The 21,812-nt window shown below is 58.2% G+C and overlaps 1 protein-coding gene across 3 annotated transcripts in view; it reads right to left on the reverse strand.

Moving 5' to 3' along the window:
* Nucleotides 1-21,812, reverse strand: part of SEPTIN9 (septin 9) — a 149,736-nt gene that overhangs the window by 53,610 nt on the left and 74,314 nt on the right. Inside the window, exon 1 of one of the 3 annotated variants that reach the window (XM_068978568.1) lies at nucleotides 11,867-11,983. The exons of the other annotated variants lie outside the window; for them this stretch is intronic. The gene's annotated coding sequence lies outside the window, so the exon portion shown is untranslated. Of the gene's footprint in view, nucleotides 1-11,866; nucleotides 11,984-21,812 lie in introns of those variants that run through there. 3 annotated transcript variants of the gene reach the window in all.

The raw sequence follows: 21,812 nt of genomic DNA on the forward strand, positions 1-21,812 counted from the left end.
GGGGGCGGAAGGCACTAATTGCGGGGAGAGGAGGGAGGGGGTGGGGAAGGAAGCCCACAGGCGCACGATGGGGCCCCCGCGAAGGCAGGGCAGGGGTGGGGAAAGAGCAGGGTGCCTGCCCAGCCACCCCGCAGGAAAGGGGGTGCGGAGGGACAGCCCACCCATTTCCTCCTCCAGCGTTTCAATAGCTACAGGTTGTCCCTGGGACAGCTGGATTTCCCTCAGAGATCAGGCTGCAGCCCGCGTCAACCCTCACCATCCCCCCAGTCAGTGCCATGGGCACAGCACCACCTCTGGTGTTGACGGCCGCCCACATTTCAGCTGGGGGCGCAGACGGCGCCCGGCTCATTGGCTCAAGGTGGCTGCCGCAGGCTTGGTCAGAAAGGACTGGCCGTGTGGGCACCGTCTCTCCTTGGACCCCAGCTGAATCAAGGGGCCCCCTCGTCCCTCCCTGCTCCCTCTGCCAAGGGAGGGTGGCGAAAGTGGACCCCCACGCTGCCCCACCTTGCCGAGCCAAGCCTAGTTTGGTTCAGGGCTTCATTCTCCTCCCTGCGCTGCTGGGAAACACCATGTGCTTCAGAACAGGAGCCCCCCAGGTTGCGGGGGGAGTCAGCTGACAGTGGGGGGCTGAGGAAGGGCGAGCACCCCCCAGGGGCTTGGGGGAAAGGCTTCCTGGTTCATGGACGAGGCCCATGGGAAGGGGGCTCCCCTCCCTCTGAACGCTGCTGTGTCAGCGAATGCTGCAGCACCTCTGACCCTGCAGAAAGCTGGAGACGAAGCCACTCGGAGGACGGCCGAACCCAGGGTCCTCCGCGGCACCCTGAGCTGCCCAGGCTCCAGACTTCTCACTGTGTGCAGCAGCAAATCCTCCGTGGAGCTCAGGCCACTCTGAGCTGAGGTTTCTACTGCTCACCTGCGTGCCAAGTCGCTTTCGTCATGTCCAACTCTTCACGACCCTGTGGATATAGCCTGCCAGGGCTCCTCTGTCCATGGGGATTCTCCAGGCATGAATACTGGAGTGGGTTGCCATGCCCTCCCCCAGGGGATCTTCCCAACCCAGGGATATCGAATCTGCATCTCCAGCATCTCCTGCGCTGCAGGCAGATTCTTTACCGTGGTGCCACTGGGGAAGCCCCAGGTTTTCTATTACTCGAAGCCAAAGCCTCTGGTCAGAGCATCCAAGAGCACAGCAGGCCCGAGCAGGCAGGGAGCGAAGGCCCTGCACAGCAGAGCACGAGCTGACCAGACTCCTGCAGAGCGCCGTCCAGACACACCCCCTCCAGCCCCCACTGCTCCCTGCTCAAGCCGAGAAGGACAAAGGTCCTGGGATAGGGGACTTCAAGGGAGCTGGCCTCCCTCCTAAGAACGGCTGACTGCTCTGGGCCATGGCTCCCAAATCAGTAACTGTTCCTGCAGCCGCTGAGTGCCCCCCTTTGATGGCTGCCAGAAACAGCATGCCACCCACAGGCTTCCGTGTCCTGGGATCCAAGGATATTCTCAGAACGGCCACCACAAGCAAAGCGCACACTGAGTGAGGTCCTCACAACAGCCCCGTCCAGGGCCTCCCTCTGGCGCCCCTCCTTTAGCAGATTTGGGAAGTCGCACAGAGGAGTTAGGCAACTTGCCCCAGGTCACACAGCAAGAAGCGATAGAGCTGGCTGCCTCCCTGCTAGCTTTCCAGTGGCCCCCGTGAGGAGGGGGTGATGGGGCAGCCTGGCCGGCCAGTCTCCCAAGGTCCTCACACTCCTCTCAGAAATCCCCAGGGGCCCGGGAGCAGGGCGTCATCCTCAGCTCCAGTCCTGGCACAGAGAAGGCCTCAGGAGGTGAATGAATGAACGAGCAAGTGGATGAGGGCCTGGCCACAGGGACGAGGAGAGGACACAGTAGAAGAACTGTGTCCCATGACGGCAGTGGGGACGCCAGGCCGGCCCTGGGCCCTTTGCGTGGATGAGCAAGCTTGTTTCCCACGTGGGCCTCTCTATGACCCCATTCTACAGAGGGGGACAAAGTACCTCAGCCAAGGTCATGCTGCCACAGGAAAGGCCATGGCCCAAGGTCGGGGTCTGGGCACTGTGGCCATGCTCTCACTCACACTGTCTCAGAGATAACCCCGCAGAATAATACGAGAAAGCGTCCAAGGGTCCCCTCCCTGCCCACCGCCCCTGGCCGAGATCTACCCTCTGCTGAAGCTCTCCAGCCACTTTCCAAGTTCCACCAGCCATGAGATGGTTCTCTAACTGCCCGTCCCCTCCTAGAGCAAATTATCCCGATCACCTTCCGAGGCTCGGCTCGGGTCACGAGTGGGGAAACTCTCCTGGGGGTGGAGGGGCACCCTTGTTAGTGGCAGGGAGGTGTCAGATCCCATTTTTGGTTTTTTAATTCTTTGTGTTAAGTACACATGTAGAGAAATGACTGGAAGAAAACACCAAAATGCGAACAGCGCTGATTTCTACAGAATGCAATTAACACTGATCATCTTCTTTACAGCTTTCTAAGCAAACTATTTCTGTCGTAAGTAGGCATACTTTTTAAAATTGCAGTGAGATTGTTTTCCAGCCAGGAAGACAGATGCTTCTTAGCCCGTCAGCTCTCCTAACACCTGCCCACTGCCTCACCAGGTGGATGAAGTATTCCAAGGAGCTGTCAGCCAGGCACTGGGCGGAGGTCTTCCCCGGGTGGCTCTGGGGGCCAGGACCCTTCTCCTCCACGTGCGGAGCTGGGTCCTGGCTCCACCACCTCTGCCACGAGGCCACTTCCTGCTGGGCTGCTGGGAGGACGTGGGTTCAACCGGAGATCGTGTCAACTGAGCTCTGCTTTGTCCACATCCTGGAAGGTCCCCTGCTCCACCCAGCGTGACGATCCCAGGGAAAATGTTAGCAGGGTGTGATGGGAGAGACTTCCCCAGACCAGATCTGTAAAAACTCAATGCTGTGCCCAGTTGTCTTGGGGGACTTGAGGCCTCCACTGCCCCCTACTGACCAGCCGAGGCTCAGAGAGGAAGCCGGGGGTGGAGTGCCCCGTGAGGCCACAGCTGAGGGGACAGCGGGCACCGAGTGGGCAGGGAGGGGAGCTGGGGGGCCCGCGGCACTGGCACGGCAGCCTCTTCCCTAGGCCAGCTCTTGTCTCCAAAAAAAAGGTATGTCCCTCTTTCTCCGGCCACAGAATGGGGCAGTGCCAAGGGCCGTGCACAAACTTCCCAGGTGAGAAAGCCAGGCTCTGCCTGGGTCGTGCACCCCGTGGTCAATCCCCCCGGAGCAGGCTCCCGGGGTCACTGTTGCCACAAGGAAGAGGCTGGAGGACACCGACAACCTGGAAGCGCCCACGCTCAAGCCCGCTCCCTGGGAAAGGGTCTGACAACTGAGAGTGGTGGGCAGGGGGTGGGGGTCACAGTTCCGCAGCAGGAGAGAAAGCAGGCAAAGAGCTCTCATCCACCGTCCCCTAGTGACCCTCACAGCTCCAGGCTGGTCTGGGACCACGTCTCATGGGCCAGCCCCCTGCGAGGCAAGTACAAGCCGCGAGCCTCCATGGGGAAGAGGGCAGGCTGCTTGGCCCTTCCTGACCTCTATTCGCACATTCAGACCCTCTATTTGCCCTGCACAGGGCGGTCAGCTGCAGAGAGAGCCCTGGGCAGGCAGCATGATATCTCAGCCTCACTCTCTCCTGCAGAATGAAAGCATGAACAGTATTCACGTCACGGATGAACCCAGCTCACAGGTGAGCGGTCCTGGCACCATCAGCCGCCCACACACCGAGAGCACCCACAACTGCAGACGTGAATGCCGAAACGACAGCAGAGAGTGGGTACCAGAAGCCTGCCCCCAGGTCTGTCCTTGCCTACTATGTGGGAATCGCACCCCTTTCCCCTCTCTGGACTTGAGTCCCCATCAGCTCTCAGGGTCTCTTCCTGGCTTCCGGCCTTACCGCTTAGAATGTCAGCTTGAAACCAAACTTCCACAATGCCTCCCTCACCAGCTCCATCCCCGGCCTTTTATTCCTCCAACCCTTCCTCCTCCAGGAAGGAAATGGTCCCCAGACATATCCCCAGAAGGGCCAACCCTTTCCAATCACAGAAAACTGGAACGCAGCTTCCAGCCTTCCTGGTCCCTTCAGGAGGGCGGACATCACCTGGGCGCCTGATGTCTAGAGCTGTGCATCCACACCAAAAAGCCACAGCCTTCTCTGAGGTCCCCTCTGGTTCTCTGACCACCCCCACTGCTCCATCCTCCCGCAGCCCCTCCAGCAGCCCCTCCAGCAACGGAGCAACTGCAAGCCGAGGCTTCCGGTAACTTCCTATCGCACAGTCTGCACCGGTGCCAGCCTAGAGCTCGCCAGGCGGCTGCAGGAGCCAGCGGCAGCCCGGGCCGGAGGCCTGTGGGTGCCGGCAGCAGCGGCAAAGACAGTGAGGCTTCCTCCCCGCACATGTGCCCACTGGCCTGGCCAGGCCCCAGGTGGACACAGCTAATAGCCACCAACCCACACGCTCAGCCTTGGGAAGGCGGTGCTTGGAGTGGGAGCCTGCCTGACACCCCCGTGAAACGGGGCTGATGCTGTCAATAGTAGCAGCCTTAGGTGCAGAGGTTAAAGCATCTGCCTACATGTGGGAGCCCTGGGTTCAATCCCTGGGTCGGGAAGATCCCCTGGAGAAGGAAATGGCAACCCACTCCAGTATTCTTGCCTGGAGAATCCCATGGATGGAGGAGCTTGGTGGGCTACAGTCCACGGGTCGCAAAGAGTCGGACACGACTGAACGACTTCATTCATAGCATTTATACACTGACTGAATGCCCAGGGCTGCACCACCTCCATCCCTTACGTTATCCCATTAAATCCTCGCGTTTGTTCCCCATCTACAATGAGATGAATTCGGAGTAAACAGTCAATCTGGAAGAGTAAGTGGTGGAACCAGAATCTAAACTCAGCCGGTTCCAGCCTCCCTCCCTCTGCTTTCCTTGAGACTACCAGGGGCCACAGGCTAAAGCTGGTGAACTGCTGAACACTCCCCAGCTGGAAAGCACTCCCTCCCTCCACTGACACCCTACCCTCACCCTCAGGCTTCCAGCATTTTCCCTTCCAGCACTGCCATCTGCAGCCCAGGCTCTGCTCTGTGACCGGGGTCAGGGCCCTAACCTCTCTGGGCTGCCTCTTGAAAATAAGGACACAGCCACACCAGACTATTTCAGAAGGTCGCTGAGGGAGCCCAGCTTTCTCCAAACCCAGTGGGTACCCCCCCAGCCCCACCCTGGGGATAGAAACTCTTAGTTCCTCTTTCCCTAGATAAGAAAGCTGAAAGCTTCTGGAAGGCTCCCAGGGTCACCCAGTTTGCAAGTGGGTGCACAGAGCCCAGAGCCCACGCTCCTGTTTGTCGGTGGAGCAGCCGGCTGCAGTCAGGGTATCAGCTGAACCTGCTGGGCCACCTTGCCTACGCTCAGTAGGGGGGCCAGTCCTCATATCTCACTTCCTCACCAGGGTCCCCCTGGGGCCCCGAAGAGGTCCTGAGATCAGAGGTCCTGCTTGAATCCTGGTGCCTGCTGTGTGACTACGGGCCAGTGACTCAGCCTCTCTGGGCCTCCTGAGTGGCTGTGAGAGCTACGGGAGACGTATGCAAAGTGCTGAGCCCTGCGGCCACACCCTGGAAAGTCTGGACACGTGGCAGCTGTCGGGTAGGGATGGCAGTGATCAGATGGGTCAAACCAAAAAGGCAGCTGAGCCCAGGAAGAGAGGCCGATGAAACAAAGCGGAGCTGACAGGGACTCTCTGACATGTCAAGCAGAGCAACCGAGACAGGGCCCGGGGTGGCAAGGCCCTGGGTGCTGTCCAGGGGCCCCTCTCCCCACCCTCACCCAGTGGTCTCCTCGTATTCTACAAATGGGAATCCCTCGGGGCACCCACGGTCCCCCCCGTTCACCCAAGGTGGACACTGCCAAACAGAGCAGGTTTTCCTCCTGGTCTCAGAATCCTTCTCAACACAGTGCCGCAGGCAGCCACGACCAGGGACGGCAGCCAGCCCTGCACTTACGCATCCACCGAGCTGGGCCGGCTGGGGGAGTGGGAAGCCCAGTCCTCCTCTTCCCTCCAGGGGCTTCCAGAACACACCCTGCCCTTTCGGTTCCCGGGGTTTGACCCTCACTCAGCCTCCCAGAGCCGTGGACGGGACCAGCTTTGGGGCCACTCCTGTCCCTGCCGTTCTGTTCCACCGTCCACCCACACTGGGTTAGTTCCTCAGGAACTTCGCCACTCATCACCCCTGAGGAGCCTCAGCTGGTTGGTTTGAGGGCTACCCCTCATCTCATCAGGCTCCAGGCCCACCCCACACTGGGCTGCACCCACAGGTGTCCTTCCCACCTCCAGCCTTTGCTCACCCAGGAGCTCAGCCTCCCTGGGGACTCCAGCTCACAGTACTTCTCTCTCTCTGCCTCCTGCTTGTGTCAGCCACCAGCAAGCCATGTACCAGCGGCCATCGCTGCTCAAGGCTGTCCGCCGAGTTATGACAATGCCCCTCTACCCTCTGTCTTAATTTGGCACCAGAAAAACTTGTCACTTTCCAGGGCTAACCAGATGCCACTTCTTCCAGGAAGTCTTCCGTAATTGTTCCAGCTGGACAGAAGACACCCTTAGAGTCCTCTGTTGCTAAGTGCTCAACAGGCATGACCTGGGTACCGCCAACATGCCAGGGCCTGGGGGCAGAGCCAGCTTCCCCTGACCTCGTGGAGCTCACACTCCATGTGAACAAATCAGTGCTGAGTCTAGGGATAGCACATAAGCAGGCATACAAGCATTTAAGCAGGGACCCAGGGAAAGATCTGGGGACATCCCAGGAACAGGCTCACGAGGGACAAACCTCTGTGTCTCCAGGAGCAGCTAGGCCAGGGGGCTGCATACCCACGAGCAGGGAGTAGGCACCCACTGGGGGGTTTAAGCTGAGGAGCGGTTTGAACCAATGCCAGACCCACTGTGTCCAGCCACTGCACACCTCCAGGAGGTGCCCTTCACAAACATTATACAGGTGTTGGTGCTTCTGGGGAAGGTGGGAGGGCCTTGTGGGCCACTGTGGGGAGCAAACTGCAGGGGGAAGTTTTGGGGGGCCATCTGTCCAGGCAAGGCCTGGGGCTGGAGCAGGAAGGGACAAGAAGCACACAGATTTGGGTTTGTTTTGGAGGGGGCTGTGCCTGGCGGATGAGTCCCAAATTTCTGAGGCCCAGGCAATGTAGTGGGCAGATAGGGTGCTGTTTCCCCGATCAGGAGGCCTGGGGTGTGGACTCAGGAGGAAACGGCTGGGCTGGGAGGGGTAGAAGGCACCCAGGGTAGCTCAGGGAGGGCTGGGGCTGAGGAGGTGACTGAGGATCTCCCCTCCCTCCCCCCTGAACCCTGGCTCATCTGGATACTCGGCGCTCTGTCACGCCTGCCACGCCCGTGGACGATCACAGACCTTAACTTCTCAGAGGGAATACCTCCCCTCGCATCACACCTCATACCTTAGGACACACAGGCTGGAGCCTGGCAGAGCTGGGCAAACCCTATGATTTCCAGCTCCAAGCTAGACAGAGGGCTGTGCTCCACGCACAGACCCTGAGCACCGTGCATGCGTCTGCTGGCCGGGAGGACGGGTGGATGGCCGGGTAATTGGCAGACCGTGTGCAGAGCTGAGGAGGTAGGTGGCTTGCCAGCCTATGGACGTCCAGTGTGCAGAGTGGACGCTCTGCGTGGAGTGACTTCTCCCTCCATTCCCGGGAAGTGTGACCCCAACCCCACCCCTGCCTGGGCTGTTCCTGGCGCCCTGCCCTCCCTCTCCCAGAGCAGCGCTGACCCCGCACCATGTGATCCGGGCCTGGGAAGATGGACCCGGCTGTGGGAGGTCGTGCCGCCTGAGGACTGAGTGTGCCGGAGGACCCAGCTGCACAGGAAGCTGGGCCACAGGCCTCCGGAAGCCTCTGGGTTTTAGAGGCCAGACTCCCAGGGTCTGTTGCTGTGGGGCCCTCTCCTGCAGCCGGGGAGCCCTTGACCCACACCTGCGGGCTCCACAGATCCAGGAGACAGGATGTGGCTTTGTCCCCAGGGTGGCCATCCCCCCAGACAGCAACTCTGCCTACAGTCACCACCTTTCCTGGTCCGTTTCAGCCATGGGGACACTGTCCTGGAATTGCCTGCACACAGAAGGGGCCTCAGTCGAGGTGGCCGACCAGAGGCTACCAGAGAGGTGCAGAAACCACACACCTAGTTCCAAACCAGCCCCGGCTCTGACGTCAAACAGCCCCCGTGTTCACATCCAGAGCTGGGTCAGCCTCTCCCAGCTGTGTGGCCAGGGGCAAGCGATGTAGCCTCTCTGGGCCTTGGTACCGTCTTTACAAATCATAACAGCAACTGTTTCTAAGGCTGCTGGGCAGATACATCCCATGAAGCACGTAAAGCTGCCTCCCGGCCAGCACTGGAGCGTGTAAGTACGCAGTGAGCGGTCACTGTGATTAATGAAATATTAATAAAGGCTAGGAAGGGAATGACAGCCTCCCCACAGTGTCCCTAAAATGGAAACAAATCTGCACAGCTCTCAAGAGCCGCAGAGCTCGAGCCAAGGGCAGGCTCCCAGGCCTCGCTTCCAGCCCCATCGGGCGATTCCCCTGCAGAATGCTGGCTCCTGGTTGCAAGCTGGGCCCGGGGCAGGACGCCACCTCCGGATGATCTCATAGCTGGCACCTGCCTCCCAAGCACATGGCCGGACTTTCCAGATCTTTCCTCCCCTCTCTCTGACCTTCCCTGACTCTCTCACCCCCACACACTTTCTTAGTCACTCTCTCCTTTCATTCTCGTTCAAAAACAAAAAACAGAGGCCAAATGTGACAGCTGGCTCCCTGGAAAAGCTTCCCTGTAGCATGACCGGGTGGCAGTTACGCGGTGGGGGACATGGTGCTGGGAGGGGTCCTCACTGCAGAGCCTTGATCTCGGGGTGGAAGGGCACAGTGGGGGGTCACCAGGACCCCCGCCCCCCATTAACAGACCTGGCCTGGGGCCATGTGGCTAAAGCCTCCTGGGCAGACTGTGCGCACGCATGCACGCACGGTCATATGGTCACAAACACTGCATCAAGTCCACCATCTTCAGGGGTGGGATGAGGGTTGACCTGGTGGGTTCCCAAGCAACTTGTACACAATTCAGGGGGACTGAAGTTTCTCATCTTCTACCCACGGCATGGCCAGGAGGCAGATGTGACCTCAGAGCCCGTGGGTCTCCCCGGTGCCCGCCGTGGAGCTGAGCCCTGACCAGGGTCCCAGTGGGAGGAGGAGAAAGCCTTAGAAGGCACGGCGGCAGAGGGCGGGGGGGTGGTGGTCAGAGTCAGATTAGTAACTTTCTTTGCAGAGTTGCTGCCCCCATGCTTCCCGCACAGACCCTGGTCCCTAAAGGTTGGGTTTGGGCCCCGGAAGCTACATTCAGATTCAGAGGTAACTGCCTTGCTTTGGAAACACAGACCTGGAGAGTAAAACCCAACAGGGAGTAAGAGTGCCCTCTGCCACGGGGTCTCAGCCCATGGGTATCAGGGTCCCCAGGTCCATGAAGCCAGGAGGCTTGCTTCCTGGGACCAGCCCCAAACAATCCTGGGCAAGGGAGGGCTGCAGGGGTATGCAGGGGTTGGCGAGACGGCTTTCCAGGGTCCCCTGGCTCCCCTAGGTCCCTCCTTTCTCTCTGGTTGCTCCCACCCTGAGCTCCCAGGCAGAAATCTGGGGGCCTGTTCCCGAGGCCCAGACAAGAAACGAGGGGAAGTGGAGACAGAAGCACCCCTCCCGGTCCCCTGGGCCGTGCTGATGGGCTGACCTCCCAGAAAGCCACGCTGTGGCCGCTACTGTCCTGGCCGCCCTGCCCAGCCCCGAGGCAGTGTTGACAAGAGTGAAGATGCTGTGTTTCTCGCTGCTTCTCCACTTGATTCTCTGATGTCCCGAGGGCCCCACCCATGGTGTCCAGCAAGAAGGGACATTACCCTGGGCTGTCCAAGGTAATGGCCATCAAGACCCGAGCCAACCCTTGGGAATAGGACTCGTCTACTTCCTTCCCAGGTCCTAGTGCAGTTAGAAGCACCCAGAGAGAGACGCCCGCATTCACGCATCCCTCCTCCACCCATCTCAGCGCCTTGTTCGGCTCAAGCAGGCGGAACCACTCCAAGCTCCAGAAAGATCAACGGCCCTGGAGCGCCTGTAGAGGCTCCGCTGTCTACAAAGACAGCTGCTCTGGGACCACGGGGACCCGCAGAGCCAGGGAGCAAACCCAGCAGGCAGGGACTAGAGTCTTCCCCCTCTTCCAGGGCCCACCAGGAGACTACAACCGGGGGTCTCACGTCAGCCCCTCTCCAACCAAGGAGGCACACCACTCCTGCTCCCCTCCCCTCCAGCCCAGCCCAGCCCAAACCTCTCCCATTGGCTCTTCAGCAGCACTCAAGCTGCTCTAAGACCACAACCTGGTCTTACAGGGAGGAGGAGGGAAGATGAGGAAGGCAGGGCTGGGTAGAGCTGGGCTGGGCGGAGCTGGGCTGGGCTGGGCCGGGCCGATGCCAGGAGCTACAGCAAGCTCCCTGCAGCTGTGATCAGCGGGGAGAAACGGGACTTCCGATCTGTTCCTGCTTTCCCCGACAAATTATTTCAAACTCCAGGACAGGCAGGGGGCTAGAGGAAACGGGGGAGTCCCAGAGGCCTTCATTTCTTCTAACTGGAGTTCTCTTTCACTCCATCGTCTCGTGCTGCCTTCTGAAAGGAGGAGGCCAGAGGAGGGTACCAGTCTGGGTTCCTCCACATCCCAGCCCAAGCTCCGGGGCTGGGACCCGCTTCATGGATCAGCCCTGATCCCCAGCCTTGGGGTGGCCAGGGCTGGCAGAGAGCCTCTCCCAAGGTTCACATTCAGATTATTAACAACTGTGGGGCCTTAGGCAAGTGGCCGGAGCTTCCTGTGCCTTGGTTTCCTAATCTGGAAAATGGGAGAGACGGGGGCACCTGGATGCTAGCCTTATCTTGCCGGAGTGGTTAGGCCGGTCGTTATTATCAACTGCTTGGTCTGCTTTCCCTGGCTGAGATCAGGATTTCCCTAACTGTCGCCACCGGGATCTGGACCTGGAAAGTGTTTTAGTGTCAAGCCCCTTCCGGAAGGTGCCTGTGCCAGCTGGCCTGCTGCAGGGGGAGAAGGAGAAAGCCAAGGGAGGAGCCGGGCATGCGTGAGGAAGGAACAGGCGACAGGGAGGACCCACCCAGGGCCCCACCACCCACACAGCAGGAAGGTGGCTCAGAACATCCCCTGGCCCCCACCAAGCCTCATCGGCACACTGGACCTTCTAGGTCCTAAAACAGAATCACCCACCCCTGGAGCCAGAAGTCTCACTGGCTTGAAGGCCCAGGTGGAGCCGGTACAGGTAGGACTGCCCAGGCGTCATGGGGACAGGCACTGAGGCCTGGGCACCCACGCCAGCCACAGTGCAGAGTGCCCCGAGCAAACATGCACTATAAGCAAGGACGTGGGCAGCGGCAACCTTGCTGCTAAATTCAGTATCAAGAAATGCCACTTTCAATTCATTGATCGAGGCTTTCTCGGCTGAACAGAAAGTCCATTGATAGAGCCACTAAATAAATCACTCACCTCCCTAAAAGCTGGGATGGGGGTTCAAGGTCTGCCCCATTCCTGCACCAGCTCTTCCACACAGCGGCCCAGCAGCCTGCCGACCGCGTATCACCCTCCCTAGAGGAAAGAGTGACCAGGTCTGCCCCCACCCGCCCCCAGCAGCCACAGAACGAAGTGGGGATATGCCTACCCATTCACCCTCCTCCATCGCGGCCTCCCAGCCCTGCCCCACACCAGAAAACCACAGCCCCTACGTCCTGGGGCGCCAGTCTGAACTTACCTGGTAGGAGGTGGGGGTGCCTGAAACCCAGGAGGGCAGTGGAAAGCCAGGCTGCAGGGCCGTGTTTCGGGAGGTGCCCCAACCCTCTGTAACTTGAGCCCTGGGTGCCTCACCCATCAGGCACTAGATAGGCATTACTCAGCAGGTAAATAAATGGGCAGGGAGCCACAGATCTCAGGAAAGCCGGCCTCAGGCCAGAACTAAGGAGCGGGGCTCAGCCTGGGGGTGAAAACACAGGCCCCTTCTGGGCTGGGCTACTAGACAGAGCAGAGAAGCCAACTTCGAGGGAGCACACAGCGGTCACGTCATGACTCAGGCGTGCCCTGGGGTCACCAGTGACGGTGACGACCATGAGTGTTACCCCCCCGCCCCAGCTGGGCTCCTCGTCCCCAGGCAGAGAAAAGAGAGGACTCGCCGAGTCGTGCCTGAGGCTGCATCTGCAAGGGTGACCTGCCTGGGGAGGGGGCCAGAGCCCCACTGTTCACACAGCAGCCTCCTTGCCCACCTCGGGGGTCTCCCAGGGTCTCTGGATTCTTCTCTGCCAAAAGTAAGGCGAGGCGTGAAGTCTGGATGGGGCCGGATGAGAGGAAGTGGGCCTGGAGACACTGAGGAGAGCGGACTTTCTCGGGCTGGACTTCGCAGTCCAGGGACCAGGAGACTGGGGGGTAGGGGGGTGGGGAGCTCAGAGGCAGGCAGGCGGCTCCCTGGAACGTGACAGGCAGCCCTCCCCACCTCTGAGCTGTGGACACCACAGTTAATGATTTCCAGCTCCTCCTGAGCCACAGGGACCTCATCTCAGACCAGAGAGGCCCCTCACAGCCGGTCCCACGGCCCCGCATGGAAGGCAAGACCCACAGGGCTCAGACGAAGGGCAGGACTCCCACCAGTGCAGAAGCCATCTGGAACTGAACCTGCTGTTCTGCCGGCTCGGGGAGCCCCCAGGAGGAGGGAGCTTTGCGAGGAGCATCTGGAAACCTCAAGGGACGAGCAGGAAGGGAGGAGGCCCTGTTGCATCCTCAGGGTCTCAGAAGGCAGAACAAGCAGAGCCGGAGACCAGGGGGGCAACCGAAGCCTGCCAGGACTGCCTTCCCGCCATCAGTAGCCCGCAACCCACGAGATGCTGCCCTGCAGCAGGACTCCCAGCGGGGCAGCGCTGCTCCACCACCACCCGCGTCCATACCAGGGCAAGGCGACCCGCTGCGGACAAGAGGCCACAAAGGCGCCGTGGGGCGGCCCGACCTCAGCGTTGGGGGCTCCAACATGGGTGGTCTCAGGTGCCACCTCCCCCAGCAGGAAACAGAGGACCAAAGAGCAGCCCCTACACACTGGGTCCCACAGATGGGAGGTCACCTGAGCGCCCACCTGGTGCCTCGTGACACAGGACAAACCCAGCTGGCCAAACCGCAGCGGTCACAGCGGACTATCTTTTTCAACCTTCCTGGCCAACACTCGAAGGCCCCTGCAGGAGGCGCTCTGCTGGTGGGGGGGGATCACCCCAAACCCACCAGGAAGGCTGGTTCCTGGAACCCCAAGATTTGGGGATGAGGAACATTCAGGTACTTGCAGTTAGGAAACAAAGTATGGGGGTATACCTAAGAAAACCCCCAAAGGAGCAAGAATATACACACGTATGTATATGTTACTTTTAAGATAGTAACCATCTGTGAATAACACTAATGGCTTCTGTATAAGTAATTTCCATTTGACATCCCCTGTCTGGTCTAAAGTCATCAGGAGTTCCCTAACAGTTTCAATTAGAAATCCCCACCTTCTTCCCACTCCAAGGGAAATTCTAGACACACTAGGATACACTGTTTCCATAGCTGACTCCACACCAAGGTTTAGCTCCTTTCTGATTTCATGCTGCTGCTGCTGCCGTTAAGTCGCTTCAGTCGTGTCCGACTCTGTGCGACCCCAGAGACGGCAGCCCACCAGGCTCCACCGTTCCTGGGATTCTCCAGGCAAGAGTACGGGAGTGGGTTGCCATTTCCTTCTCTGATTTCTTGACTTGGACTCTATTCCTGCCGCCTCTGTCCCAGAGCACAGGGAACCTGGGGGAAACTGATCCGTCTGTCGGAATCACTGCCCCCCACCCCAGGGCCCAGTTCGGAGCCCACCTGGGCCCTCCTGATCTCCTCTCTGTCCTGCAGCCGCATCCGCAGCCCCACACACACCTGCCTCCGCCCCGCTCCTCAAGGCTCAAGCAGCGTCTATTTACCTTCTGCAAATCATCAAGGGCCTTCCCCCCATCACCGCCCCCACCCCCGACCCGGAGCGTGGCTGCTAAGACAACACCAGAGACTCAGAAGGCAGTAATAACCACAAGTGGCATTTATCAATGAGCACTTCCTGTGCGCCCAGCTCAAACAGAGTAATAATTGAAAAAATAAAAACAGCAGCCCTCAGGGCGCAGTCATGACGTTCCAGGCCCTCACATCCATTCTCCCTACAGCTCCATGGGGTTGTTGCATAAGTGGGGAAACTGAGGCAGAGAGGGGCGACCAGCCCGAGGCCACAACTACTGAAGCCTGCACACCCTAGGCTCACACCAATGAGCCCCTGTGCCACAACTACTAAAGCGCACGGGCACTGAGCCTGCGCTCTGCAACAAGAGAAGCCCTCGAGATGAGAAGCCCGTGCACCACAACCAGAGAGTAGCCCCCACTCGCCCGTGAAGAAACAGAGGCCCAGCGCAACCATAAGTAAACAAGCAAGAGAAGACTGACATTTATCCATCGAGGGTTTTCTTGCACGACTGTGGTTCTGAAAAGCATTGCATGAAAATACTATTTTTCTTGATTCCTAAGTTTTTTGGGTGCCCCCTCCCCCGTAAACTCTGTGGCCCCGGGTGAGTGCCTCACTGGCCCCAATCTCCACCTTGCTCTTTTTGCTTTCCCCCACCGACCTCCAGGTCTCCACACCCATGACCTCCAACCCAGGACCACCCTGGTTACAGTCACAGCCTCCTGGTGCCACGAGTAATTCCGGAGCACGCTCGCCTGCGCCACTGGCCTCTTTAGCCCTCACCACGGCTCACGTGCGTCATGTCACGGTTTGCTCTCTTCATCCTTTGCTTCCTGCCCTGAGCACATCACCCCAGGAGGACAGGATTTTCATCTGTATGTACAGCATCCTCACATTCCTTGGTGCCGCAAGCAGCGCCTGGCACATGTCATCTCTCAGCCTTTCTCGAATAAACAAACACTCCTGGCATGATAAGCTCTAGGTAATCTGACCAGGCCCTGGCAAACACTTCTGATAGATGGGCCCCACAACACAGCATCCGGCCCCATCTCTGAGCTGGCCCTCCTTCAGCCCACTGTCTAAGCCAGCATGTCCCAAACTCTGGGTCCTGAAAACTATTTAGTGGGTCATAACCAGCCATTTTTTTTTAATGTTTAAAAATAACACGTTCATAATAGGCAAAAGGTAGAAACAACCCAAATGTCCCTCAACTGACGAACAGATAAATAAACACAATGTGTTCAGTCCATAAATGGAATATTACTCAGCTAGGAAAAGGGATGCAGTAGGGAGTTCAGCATGCAGGAACTTTGCAACACTCCGAAAAGGGAAGGAAGCAAGTCATGGAAGACCACAGATCATATGATCCCATCTCTAAGAAATGTTCAAATATGTAGACAGAAAGGCGGCTACTGATTACACCTGGGAAAAATGGGGTGGGGAGGAGGAGGTGACAGCTTGATGGTGCAGAGATTCTTTTTGAGGTGATGAAAACGACCTAAAATTGGATGTGGCAATGGTTGCACAATCCCATAAATAACTAAAAACCATCGGATTGTACGCTTTAAATGGAAGAACCGAATGGTATGTGAACTGGATCTCAATAGAGCTGTTTTTAGAAAACAAGTAAAGCCCTCCCACCCAACCCAAGAAGCACAGCAAGTATCGGGGTACAGCAGGCGCACCCCTGAAGAATTACCCCATGGAAATACTGTTTCATTTGTATACATACCACACACACACACATCTACATACACGTGTGTTCTGGTCTGTGGTGTAAAACGTACTTCTAACTGGGGGCTACAGTCCAAAATAAGTTTGAAAGCCACTCTCCGGGCAACATCAAACTCGGGATTCCAGCATGCCAGTGGCCCTTCACCTGCCTGGACGGCTCTGCCCTCTTCAAGACCAAGGTTCCCTAACCTCCCCCACCCGCTGTCTTCAAGAGTCTCTGTTGGCGGGGCTGGGGGGCTTCCTGCTCAGGGTGCCACAAGCCTCTGGACTCATCCTTCTCAGAACACATGTCACATTGCACTGTCCGTGTTTCAGGGGGAGTTGTCAGGCCATGGGCCATGTCCTGGGCATCTATGAACGCTTTCCTCTGCAGACAATGCAAGGCCTGGGGCAGCAGCTTAGGGGCACAGACTGATGGCGGCAATTACGGGCGCCTGACCCCAGTCCCCCCCTCCACGTCACTGCCCCTGAACAGTCTGAGGGTTGTTTTTTAAATTTCTGGCTTATTTATTCATTCATGGCTGCACTGTCTCTGGTGCTGCACGAGGGCTTTTCTCGAGTTGCGGCGGGAATGGGGGGCCCTACTCTCTGGCTGTGGTGCGCGGGCTTCTCACTGCGGTGGCCTCTCTTGCTGCGGGGCACGGGCTCCAGGATGCCTGGGCCTCAGTGGTTGCGGCTCCCGGGCTCTGGAGCACAGGCTCAGTAGTTGCGGCGCACAGGCTTAGCTGCTCCTCAGCATGTGCCATCTTCCCAGATCAGGGATCAAACCTGCAACTCTTGCACTGGCAGGCGGATTCTTTACCACTGAGCCGCCAGGGAAGCCCCTGAGGGATTTTACACAGCTTAAAGAATGACTTTCTAGAAACAAAAAAAGATACAAAATAGGAGAACCCCCGCCCCCCACCACCACCACCGCCAAACTCAAACGAACCTACGGAAAAAAAGACTTTTTAAAGGACAAATCTCCCACAAAAGTAACCGGCTCAGATGGTTTCACTGGTGAATTCTTTAAAAGTTTTAACACGGAGATGATTTTGTAGCTGCTTAAAATGTTCCAGAGCACAGAGGGAGGGGGAAAGAAACGCATCCAAATTATTTTTGCTAAGCCAGCACGACACTGACACCAAAACTGATAAAAATAGCAGGCGCACACATGCCCGGCCGCTGTAGACCAAGCTCACACACGTATTATCTGTGTAAGAACTGTGTATCCCCACCTCGCAGCTCAAACCCAAACAAATTCCAATGGATCAATGATTTCAGTGCATAAATATGAAACCATAAAAGTACCAGAAGAAAAACCTGAGTGAATTTTTTCCCTATGATTTGGGAATCCAGGCGGCCTCTAAGCAGGACATAAACCCTTGCAAGAGAAAAGAAAAAGAAAAAACTTGACAACCGAAGGGTTCAAAAATCTCTGTTTAGAAAAGCACACTAGAACTAAAAGTCAACAACTGGGAAAAACATGGGTAACAGCTACAACAAAGGTGTCTAGGAACTCTTTAAAAGAAAAGTCAACAAGAAAAGGACCAACCGCCCAACTGGGAAAAAAATAAACTAAGGACAGGAACAAGCAGTTCACAGGGAACTGTGGGCCCTTGACCGTAAAGAGAGGAAAAGCTACTCCGCCCCTCACCTAATAAGAGACGCACAGAATAAAACACCCATCAGATAGCCTTCTGCCTCTCCACCCACAGTAAGGGGTATAACCTCTCTACTGTCACCATGAAAAACTGATATAGCTACTTTAGATGCCAACGTGGCAACAGGACCAACATTTTCAATACACACATTCTTTGGTGCAGAAATTCCACTCCTGAGGTCTATCCAAAAGTCACATACGCACACATATAAGCATGAGAATGTTCATAAAGCCTTGCTGATCACAGATGAAGCCGGACAAGAAGAGCAGGACTGCGTAAGGGCCAAGGACACTGCTATTAAAAGAAATGCACCAAACCCACAGCTTCATTAAATGGGAAAAACACACGTGCAAGATCCAGGACCCAGAGCATGCCCCGCCGACCACACGGGCTCTCCTGGGGAAAGGGTTCGTTTTCACACACCATGTGACTTTGACTTCTTCTCTTCTACCAACAGCCATGCTCAGCTTTTAAGAATTGGAAGACGAAAAAGTGACGGAGCAGAGAGGGCAAAGGGGACCAGGAATTCAGAGTGGCACGTGAACCACAAGCTCGGGGATAAAGGGGCAGCGTGTAAGGCCAAACCACGGCTGCATTTGTTTTTCGTTTATGAACTTGTTTAACAAAACCTCCCGGGGGGCTGGGCCCGCACTGGCGGTCCTCACATGTTAGCACTTTTGTTCTAACAACGCTGTGCAGGAGGAATTAGGCCCATGGCAACAAGGAAAAGGACTCAGCGAGCACAGGTCATCAGGCCAGGGCAGGACAGGTGGTCTGAGGGCCATTTCTCCCATGGACAAGTGGACAAGGCCTCCCAGATGGCTTCCTGCTCGAACATTCTGTGTTTTAGAAGGAGGAAGATGGAATAGGTGATGTCCAAGGCCACTTCTGCTTCCCAACTCCTTGCTGGGGCCAGCACGGGTTTCTCTGAATTGCACTGCACAGACCAGGGGTTCTCAAATCAGGTTCTCTAGAACCCTGGGGTTCCAGAGGGGGTGTGCCCACTGGCAGCCTGGGAACAGGGAAGGGAGGTCCCCCTGCTCAAAGAACTGAATGCTCAGTCCTGGGCACGAGCTGCCTCTGCTCATTAACTACAACCAGTAGTCTGGGAGCCCCTGGAATCCCAGGGGGGCTCCTGTGACACCCACAGAAAGGCCCAGGGCAGGGAAAGCCAAATTGGATAAAACATGGAAAGGAAGTGACGCCTAGACCAGAGAAGGCTCCCCTCCCTTACCCCCCATCAGCTCTCGGACCCGCAGCCCTGGGTCCACACTTGACCACATCGGGCCACTGGGAACCACGTGGCACCATCCTTCAGGCCGCCTGTCAGAACCTGGGGTCAGGGCAGGGCCGCCCACACTGCGGGGCACTGGGCAGGGGTCCCAGCTGCCCCCGCCCCCAGGGCACTGAATGTGTCCTCTGTCCACAGTGTGTGGCCGTCTGGAGTGAGCACGTCCCCCAGACAGCAGCCCCACTGTGCAGACACTGGCTCCCAGCAGCTGTTGGGCCTGAGAGGCCGCAGCAATGGACTCAGCCCCTCTCCTTGCAGCTGCTCGGCTCCTCAGGATGGGCACCCGGGAGGCTTCACCCAGCTCCATCCCAGGGCCCATCCCAGGCTGGGTGGTTAGGGCCGCAGCCTGCAAGCTGCAGGGAGGCAGAGCTCGGGCCCGCCTGCAGCCAGCGCCTGCCTGCCCGCCCAGCCCGCACCCGCAGCTGTGCCCGGCTCTATTTAAGGCATTCCGCAGCTGCTCGGCTGCATTCCCAGGATGCAGCCTCGCTCCTACCCCTCACCACCGGGCTGGGCTTGGCAGACAGCTGGGAAGGCCAGCAACGGAGGTGGGCTGCTTTCTCCTGGGTCCTGTGCTTGTAGCCCCCATGGTTCCCTGCGTGGGGGAAACAACTTCTTCCCTGTTCTGCCCCAGTCCCCAACACAGGCACCCAGGTACAGCTGGAAGGCGGCAGGCTCACCTGGTCTGCCAAAAAGCCATACCCACCACCAGAGGCATGGGAGGGGTCTGATGTCCACCTTCCTCAAGGCTCTACACATGTCCAAGGATATTCCAGAGGGATTTAAGTCGGAGGGAGACCCTACCAAGACTCGTGCTGCGTCTGCCCCACCCCAAGGTCATGCCCACATCACAAGGGACCCCGGCACCACACCTGGCTTGGCCGTTGGGGGCTGGGCAGGTGCAGCTGCACCCGGAGAGCTCAGACCATGACCACCCCCCATCCCTGCTACTTGGGCCAGCAGGGCCCACTCCTCTCTCATTTGACAGATCAAGAAATTGAGGCTGGGAAGTAGTGGGGTAGGGGTGATGCGAAGCGGTGGCTCAGAACCAGTAGGCCTATGGACTGAAGCCAGGACACGCCCAAGTACTCAGCAGGGCGCCAGTCTGGGGACACTCCACTCGTCACTCTGTCCGGTCACCCCGGCCTCTCCCACAGCCCCCAGTGAGCATCCAGAGACGGCAAAGAACCAGACCCACGAGTGAGCGGCCAGTGCCCGCCTTATAAGGCAGCCTCGGGGAAACTTGGCTGGTGGTGCCAGGGGGGTGGCTCCCGGGGGAGGCAGAGCCAGGAGCCTGCCAGGCAGACATGGGTCTGGGTCCTGGGGCCCAGCCCCACCCAGAGCCACCCAGGCAGGGGCAGGGGGGCAGAGCAGGGACCTGGGAGAGGAGGCAAGGCCACTCCCACCCAGAGCCCAAGAGAGAAGCAAGAATGGAGATACCAAGTCCACGGACATGGATCATCAATCTCAGAAACCAAGAACTCAGCACGCCAGAGTTGAGTGGATCAGACCTGTGGGTTCTTGGTTGACCCAAAAAGTATCTGCTTGGTGCTTAGGGAGGTCCCATGGGGTCCCTGAAAGTCCCTGCATGGGAGACCATGAAAGGACCAGAGCGGAAAGAGCTGGGAAGCAGAGAGGTGTGAGCTACACAAGACGGTGAATCCACTTGGGGCCACCCTAGGCAGATGAACAGTGAAGACTCAGAGTGGACACAGATTTTATTAGTACTGTACTTTAGGGAGGTCAATCTAGGAGTAACTCAGCTGAGGTCCCAGGAGACCCTGTCTTGCAACCATGTCACAGTCTGGAAGGCTTCCTGGAGGCGGAGGCAGAGGGCTGAGTCACAGCAGAGGGCGCAGAGCTCCCGATCTCCCTGATCCTTTGCCCCTGCAGCACCAGCTGCTCCCTGCCCCGGGGGGGGGCGGGGGGGTGAGGTGGGGGGCGGGGGGCACACAGAGAGCAGTCAGAGCGGGGCCTGCAGGGTGGGGGCTTCTGGGAGCTGCCAACCCAATTCCCCACCCCGCACCTATGGAACAGTAGAAGGGGATGGGAGTGCCAGGTCTGCAGGACAGATGGACAGGAAGCGAGGCCAAGGTGCCTGGAGAGGCTGGAGAGACCAAAACCAGGGGAGGGGAAGGAAGGAAAAAACCGATGAAGCCTGAGATCAGGGACTAGGAGCGGGGGGGTTCAGAAACCCCAACAATAAATGCCGGGAACACCCCTCCATCGGGCCCTGACCTTCACCCGCACTTGCCCAGGACCTCAGGACTGGACGTCCAAGGCCGAGCAGGTGAAGGTCGAATCCCCCAGTCCGCTGCAGGCTTTGCTTCCTCCTCCCAGTCCACATCTCACCCTGTGTTACCTCCAGGCTCACCCCACAGTGACTTCTGAAGCACTGTTTTAAATGGAAAGCATTCTCCCAAACAGACTCATCCAAGCCCTCACCTCCTCCAAACCCAAGCCTTGTTCCTCCACAGCATCTGCCCAACCTCCACCTGCTTCAAATGCATCTAAGAGTTCTCAGCCTGGGAGCACTGCCCTCAGGGAGCTGCCTCCCCCCAAGCCTGTAAGACATGGAGGAGCAGGCTCAGCACACTTGTGAATTCACACACAGGTACGCACTCAACTGGCACATACACCGACCCCCAGGGCAGAGGACAGCCGCCCTGGCCCATGGACCTCTCCATGCAGAGCCGGACACCCATCTGCACAGAGGAGCTGTGGTCCAGGGCTCCGGTACCCGGCTCAGACACTGAGATTCTTTCCCCTGGAAAAGCCACACAGCCCCGGCCCCGACACTAGGCTCCCCAGCACCTCTGGACTGGGGCCTCAGTCGGGAAGGCTCCTCCCCACCCCTCTTTTCCTGGTTAAATCCCAGCAGTGTCTGCCACTGCAGGAAGACCTTTCTGGAAGTGCCTGAGGCCCCACCCTGCCCACCCTGACGACAGAGGCCAGTGCAACCCTGAGCGGACACCCCCGGCCTGTCCCCCCTCCCACAGTGGGACCACCGCCTCGGGTATCCAGAGCCAAATCTCAT

This window comes from Capricornis sumatraensis, chromosome 8, assembly GCF_032405125.1.
Source record: "Capricornis sumatraensis isolate serow.1 chromosome 8, serow.2, whole genome shotgun sequence".
Classification (NCBI taxonomy): Eukaryota; Metazoa; Chordata; class Mammalia; order Artiodactyla; family Bovidae; genus Capricornis; species Capricornis sumatraensis.